At 39.9% G+C, this 7,076-nt stretch overlaps 1 protein-coding gene across 2 annotated transcripts in view; it reads right to left on the bottom strand.

Moving 5' to 3' along the window:
- The window catches only part of NMD3 (NMD3 ribosome export adaptor), a 116,496-nt gene that overhangs the window by 55,475 nt on the left and 53,945 nt on the right, over positions 1-7,076 (bottom strand). The gene's annotated exons all lie outside the window — the stretch shown is intronic.

Raw genomic sequence — 7,076 nt, 5'->3', positions numbered from 1 at the left:
CAGTATGAAGATAATTAACACTAAAGTATTTATTATTGTTCTATAAAAATATACCCTAAGCATTACAGCAATGGGAAAAAGAAACTCACAAAGGACAGATAGATTTGACTCAATATAAACATCAAATACTTGAATATAAAGTAAAAGTACAAAGAAAATTAAAATGTAAAGAAACTAGAAAAATCATTGTCCCAAATATGAGAACGGTTCATACAGATATAAAACTCTAAGCTCTGATAAAAGTAGGAACAACATGAACAGAAAACTTAATTTATTTTTGTTTGTTTGTTTTTGTTTGAGACTAAGTCTCGATCTGTGTTGCCTATGCTGGAGTGCAGTGGCGTGTTCTTGGGTCACTGCAACCACCACCTCCCGAGTTCAAGCAATTCTGCTGTCTCAGCCTCCAGAGTAGCTGGAACTACAGGTGTGGGCCACCATGCTCAGCTAATTTTTGTGTTTTTATTGGAGACAGGGTTTCACCATGTTGGCTGGGCTGGTCTCAAACTCCTGACTTCAGGTGATCCAACCGCCTCGGCCTCCCAAAGTGCTGGAATTACAGGCATGAGCCACTGCGCCCGGCCTGAACAGATAATTTAATGAAAACAGGTAATAAATGAACAAACCTTATTAGTAATCTAGGAAGCATTCAGGAGGCCAAGGCAGGCAGATTGCTTGAGTCCAGGAGTTCAAGACTGGCCTGGGCAACATGGCGAAATTTTGTCTCTGTAAAAAAATACAAAAATTAGCCAAGGCATTGTGGCACCTATGGACAGTTCCAGCTTGGGAGGCTCATTTGGGGGAGTTAGTTGAGCCTGGGAGGCGGAAGTTGCAGTGAGCTGAGATTGAGCTACTGCACTCCAGCCTGGACGACAGAGTGAGACCTTCTCAAATCATCATCATCATCATCTAGGAAACAAAAATTATGTTACACTTTTCTACCTGAAAAGTTAGGAAAAAGATATTATTAGCATAGAGACAGAAGTGCATTCTTATGCACTGCAGGTAGGAGAATAAATCAGTACATTTCCAGGAAGCAGTTTGGTGATATATATTAAGAATCTCCAAAACTATATTCTGACCAAAAAAAAATTTATAATCCTAAGAATCTATCCTTAAAACATTATTAGGACTTAGAACTGAGATGTTGGTTTCTAACAACATTCCCTAGTACAGAGCCTTTTTTCAAAGGCTTGTAGACAAAATGGGTGGGCCAGGAAAGGTACAAGGTGAGCCTGAAACAATTTATTATGTCAAGGAGTAAGGAACTGCTCAAAATGATAGGGCATGACACAAGAACACAGGCACCAGCTTGAAGGGGTTCCCACTCATCAAATATGGGACAATTTTAGCACCAACCATTGGGGGGGAAAAAAAACCTTGTTTTTCATTAGTACATGCTAATAACATATAGATAAATATATAAAGAAAGAAGAGCTCTTGCTTATGCAAGAATGCCAAGTGCTGACTTGTAAATGTGAAAAGAGTAATCGAGCTGGAAAATCTTCATTTTTTCAGCCCACACAGTAAATATTGATTCATTTGGGCAAAAATTATTAAATTTTTGATGAGGAGCAGGATATTTGCATGATCTTATGATATCTTCCCATAGATTGCTTATTAGGAATAAGAGAAAAAACTATCATGTGAACAGCTCAGACAATACCTTGACCAGCAGATCAAAATTTAAATCACAAATAAGGGTCAGATGACACACAGATTGTATGCTTCTAGGTGTGATTCCCTGAGGACAGCATCACTAATGTGCTATTCTGTTGGCGTCGCCTCTTCGTTGGGTGCCAGATGTTGTGGTCTGTGAGAACAGCACGTCTGCTGGTGGTCTCTTGACCTGCAAGAAGGTCCAAGTACCTGGAAGAGAGAGTGTGCGGAAGAAAAGAGTGACAGATAGCTGGGGTCTGGAGGACTGATGAGGCAATGCCCCAGTCAGCAGGATCGTGCACAGGATCTCATTATATACTTTTCAGCCCGCAATAGCTGACGTCAAATCATTACAACAAAGAAGAACAGGACATTGCAAGCCTGGGGATCAAGATAAAACTAGTACATAAAGATTGATCCAAAAAATCATAAAACAAACAGATGACCTTTTCTTACATATCTGATAATCAAAAACACAGAAACTGAGTCAAACCAAGTTATAAATCTTAAGGGTAACAATTTCAAAATGACCTGTGAATAATCACAAGATTCAGTAAATGCTTAGTCACAAAGTTATAAAGCTAGCCCAGAACAGGAACTTCTATAAACACAATGTCTAGTAAAATCACACAGCCTTCACCCAGCCATAATATTAGGTCAGTGAACCAGAGATAAACTTCTGCAAAACAAACCTCTTTCAGCCCCTTCTTTCCCTTAGCTCGACTGCCTCCAGCGGGGGAGAAACGTGTCTGGGCTCAAACTCCATTATGGCAGAGACACTTAGGGGTCTCAACGCTGGAGTGATCCCCACACTATTCTGGCCAGAATGCATACTCTGAAACTAATCATGAGAAAGTATCAAACTAGAAATAAGGAATATTGTAGTTTTCCTTTTTAAAGGGACTGTTTTTTCTAAAATGGCAATGTCATAAAAGGCAATGAAATGCTGGCCAGGCATGGTGACTCACACCTGTAATCCCAGCACTTTGAGAGGCTGGAGTGTGTGGATCACTTGAACTCAGGAGTTGGAGACCAGCCTGGGCAACATGGCAAAACCCCATCTCTATGTTATATATAAATTTTCAGTGCTGAAAAAGTAGCACTTGAATATAAATTTCCTCAGCAAGGCAATTTACTTCTATAGAAGGGTGCAGCTCACAGTTGGAACAATGGTGAGCACACACCTGGACAAGGGAGGGGATGGGGTACTTATGCCTGATGGAGGTTGCCCCTACTGTTGTGTCATTTCCCTATTGGCTAGGGTTAAACCACATAGTCTAGTACAATTCTGATTGGCTATTTTAAAGGGAGCAGGGGTACAAGCTGGAGTGGCAGAGTGGATAGTTTGGCAGGAAGGACAGTTACAGACAGTTCAGAGCAGATAACCAGGGGCCAAAGCAGGTGACCAGAGCAGGTGACCGGAATGAGTCAGGACAGGGCAGGGGACTAGGGGAACAGATGTGAATTACTGATTAGAACTGATAGAAAAGATTGTTTACTGAAACTACAAGGAAGTTAAACTTTAAAATGGAGAATTAAAGAATAAGAGAGCTGAATATACTAACAAACTGATTCTTTGAAGAGAAACTTGGGGTTCACTATATCTAACATCTACAAAAAATAAAAAAATATTAGCCTGGCACAGTGGCATGGTCTGTAGTCCTAGTGAGGGACCGTGTTAAGGAAAAAAACTTATCTTCCCGGGTCCATGAGGGGCATGGTTTCAAAGGCAAGAGTTTCCCAGCACCAGCCTCCATCCATGCTCCCATCCAGGAACATAAAGTTCTTTGTCTAGGTTTCCTGCTCACGGGCTAGGTAGAGGAAGCCCGGTGGGCTTCTTTGTCCAAAAAGCCAGCCAGAAAGCTCTGGGAGGAGGGGGCTCTGTTGTGGACAAAACAGCCAATCCAGTATCAAAGTCAAAGATCAATCACTCCAGAGGAAGTTTGAAAGAACTCCTCTGGACAAGAACATGAATGAAGAGGGACTAACTTCAGGGTTAAAACTCCGCTGCTCCTTACCTATACAGATATCCCCTTTGGATTCCCCTTCCACAACAGCATGAACAGCGTGGGAGCTCTCTCTCTCTCTCTCTCTCTCTCTCTCTCTCTCTCTCTCTCTCTCTCTCTCTCTCTCTATTGCTTTTGTGCAAAATTCTTTGGGTCCATGATATTTATTTGAACGGTAAGCTCACCGCACCTCTGGGACCTCTTTCCCCATTCTTCTGAGTAAGACAGGCCAAGGACCTCAGATTAGGGAACTGGGAGTGTCTTCAGGATGCCCCCACTCCCTCCCTCGATTACTCTATCTACTTGGGAGTCTGAGGTCGGAGGATGGCTTGAGCCCAGGAGGCAGAGGTTGCAGTGAGCTGAGATTGTGCCACTGCACTCTTGCCTGGTTGACAAAGCCAGACCCTGTCTCAAAAAAAAAAAAAAAAAAAAAACTTACCTGCCCATCTGTGAACCCAGAAAATCTGAGACAGATTTCAGTTAATTTAGGAAGTTTATTTGGCCAAGGTTGAGGATGTGCCTGTGACACAGCCTCAGGAAGTCTTTAGGACATGTGCCCAAGGTGGTCAGCCACAGCTTAGTTTTATACATTTTAGAGAGACATGAGACATCAATCAACATATGTAAGAAGTATACTGGTTCGGTCTGGAAAGGTGGGACAACTTGAAGCAAAGACAGCTTGAAGCAGAGACAACTTGAAGCAGGGACGAGGCTTCCAGGTCACAGATAGGTGAGGCACAAAAGGTTTCATTCTTTTGAGTTTATGATTTGCCTTTCCAAAGGAGACAATCAGATATGCATCTGTGTCAGCGAGCAGAGGGGTGACTTTGAGCAGAATGGGAAGCAGGTTGGCCCTATGCAGTTCCTAGCCTGACTTCCCTTTAGCTTAGTGATTTGGGGGCCCCAAGATTTATTTTCCTTTCACACATCCATTCATTCATCCTATATAGAAACAATTAAAAAAAAAAAAGACAAGGAAATATTCCATATTAAGGGAGACTAAAGAAACATGGCAATGAAATATAAAACCTAATCCTAGACTAGATCCTGTGGTAGAAAGAGGAAAAATGCTGTAAAATACATTATGGGGTCAATTGACAAAACTGGAATATGGATGGTAGATTAAGAAAAAGTATTATATTAATGCTAGGTCTACTAAAGTTAGTAACTGCACTATGGGCATGTAAGGGATACCCCCCATTCTTAGAAAATAGACTGAAGTTTTAGGGGTAAATGTGGTAGGAAAAAATGGTTAAGAAAAATATGTATATTCTGTCTTTGTATATCTGTCTATATCGCTATGTATATGAAGAGATGAAGAAATTAAAACTCACCAGTGTAAAAATTACTTTAAATGGAAAACACTTGAGTTGCAGTAGATGCAGGAAAAAAGCTTCTCTGAACTTCCCTTAGCTCACTAAAGCAGAGCCTCCCAAAAATACGACTTCCATTTAACTCCCTGTGAGGGCTTCCTGTTTGGAAGAAGACTGACTCTTGGGGAGGTGCAACTTCAGCTGCCATAAATCCCCCTCTGGGGAATTTCCAACCAGGAAGGAGACTGTCCATTTGTATCAGGATGAAAAAAATCCAATAGAACTTTCAATACTTTCCCACTGAAGCTCTAAACACCCCTGCTTTTCCTTAAGTAAGCTGATATATAGACTCTCAGTGTTAGCTGTTCACCAAGGTGCTCCCTACTATGTACTTCCATCCATGTGAACAAATCTTGTCTTTTATCCTGTCATTTGATTCACAGACCCCCAACCACTCAAGTTAAGCTGTGAGTGTGTTGGGGTAGGGAGATGACTACATTTCTCCTTGTCTTAGCTCTGACTCCAAATTTTGCTTCTGATGACTCATTTACATGTAAAGATGTCCTGCTGTTGATGCTGTCTCTCTTCCCCAGAGCACGGTCTCAGACACAGGTCACATCTCCTTTTCCTGAGCCTACTAATTACAAAAAATACGAATTTCTGACTCTCTAACAAGGAGAAACATAGCATTGCTGATTATCTCTTTGATATAGAAATTAGACACATTTGCCAAAAGTTTCTGTCAATAATGCAGTTGAAAATAAGGTTAAAAATCTTTCTGAGGTTCTAATTATAAATGAAACTACTTAAAATTCTCATAAGTTCAAGGAGGGAGAAGAAGTAAAAATAAGGCTGGCTTAACTAGACGTTAGTAAGTAATCTGTATATAGAGGAAAGCTGTGTATGAATGGTATTTGGAAATATTTGGAAAATGCCAAGCAGATATATTACCTGGATTATGGTATATATTATTGTTTCCATTTTGTTCTTGCATGGGAATACCATGGACCAAAAATTAGCAGGGATAATAGAAATTCCAGTCAAATTATGCAGATCTGCAGACTTCATAATCTTGTGATGTACATCATTTGATGTACATCATAATTTAGAAACATTAATTTGTACCTATTCTACTCGGAAAGTCTCTAACACATTTCAACTTTCTATCTGCACTTAACAGTGGCTTACACCTGAGCTTCATCATCCCTTGTTGGATGATTTTTTATTTTTGTAAAAATAAAATTTATCTTAGGGACCAGGTGTAGTGTCTCACACCTGTAATCCCAATGCTCTGGGAGGCCTAGGAAGAAGGATCACTTGAGGCCAGGAGTTCAAAACCAGCCTGAGCAACATAATAAGACTCCACCTCTAAAAAAAAAAATTTAATTAGCTGGACATGGTAGTTCACATCTGTAGTCCTAACCCTAGTCCTAGGCAGGAGGATTGCTTGAGCCCAGGAGTTTGGAGGCTGCAGTGAGCAGTTATTGCATCACTGCACACCAGCCTGGACCACAGTGCCAGACCCTGTCTCTAAAAACAAAACTTATTTCTCACAGTGGGAAAAAATAAGTAAAAATAAAATTTAAAAATTAAAAAAAAAACTAGTTTAATCAATATAAGATGTAGACACCATTTCAAACATCAAATAATATGCCATGATGCTAATAAGCTGTATTGTCAAATACTATTTTCAATTAGACATATCTGTCAGTGGAGTATAAGATCATCACTCTCTTACATCTCCCTTCTGCATACTTTCTCTCATCCCTCCCTTTGGTATAGTTATGATAACACAATTTCTAATTAAGTCAATATTCAGTTGTTACTATGATAGTGTAAATATTGTTCATTACAGGCCAAATATGTTTCTATGATTATGTTTTTTTAATAGACTTTTTTTTCTGTAGTTAATTGTTTGTTTTGTTTTCCTTTTTTTTTTTTTTTTTAGTTTTCTATGTCTCTATTGTTAACATTTTCTAAATGCTTCATTATATGTGTCAAATACCTACTGCCATTATTATCCAAATGGTCATATAAAGCAGATAATTTACCAATTCCATCTCCCTTCACCCCACTCCTCTTCCCAGAGGCTTAAATATCC

Source organism: Aotus nancymaae, unplaced genomic scaffold, assembly GCF_030222135.1.
Source record: "Aotus nancymaae isolate 86718 unplaced genomic scaffold, 86718_ANA_hifiasm-v0.15.2.pri h1tg000019l, whole genome shotgun sequence".
Lineage (NCBI taxonomy): Eukaryota > Metazoa > Chordata > Mammalia > Primates > Aotidae > Aotus > Aotus nancymaae.
This window is presented reverse-complemented; position numbering and strand designations above follow the sequence as displayed.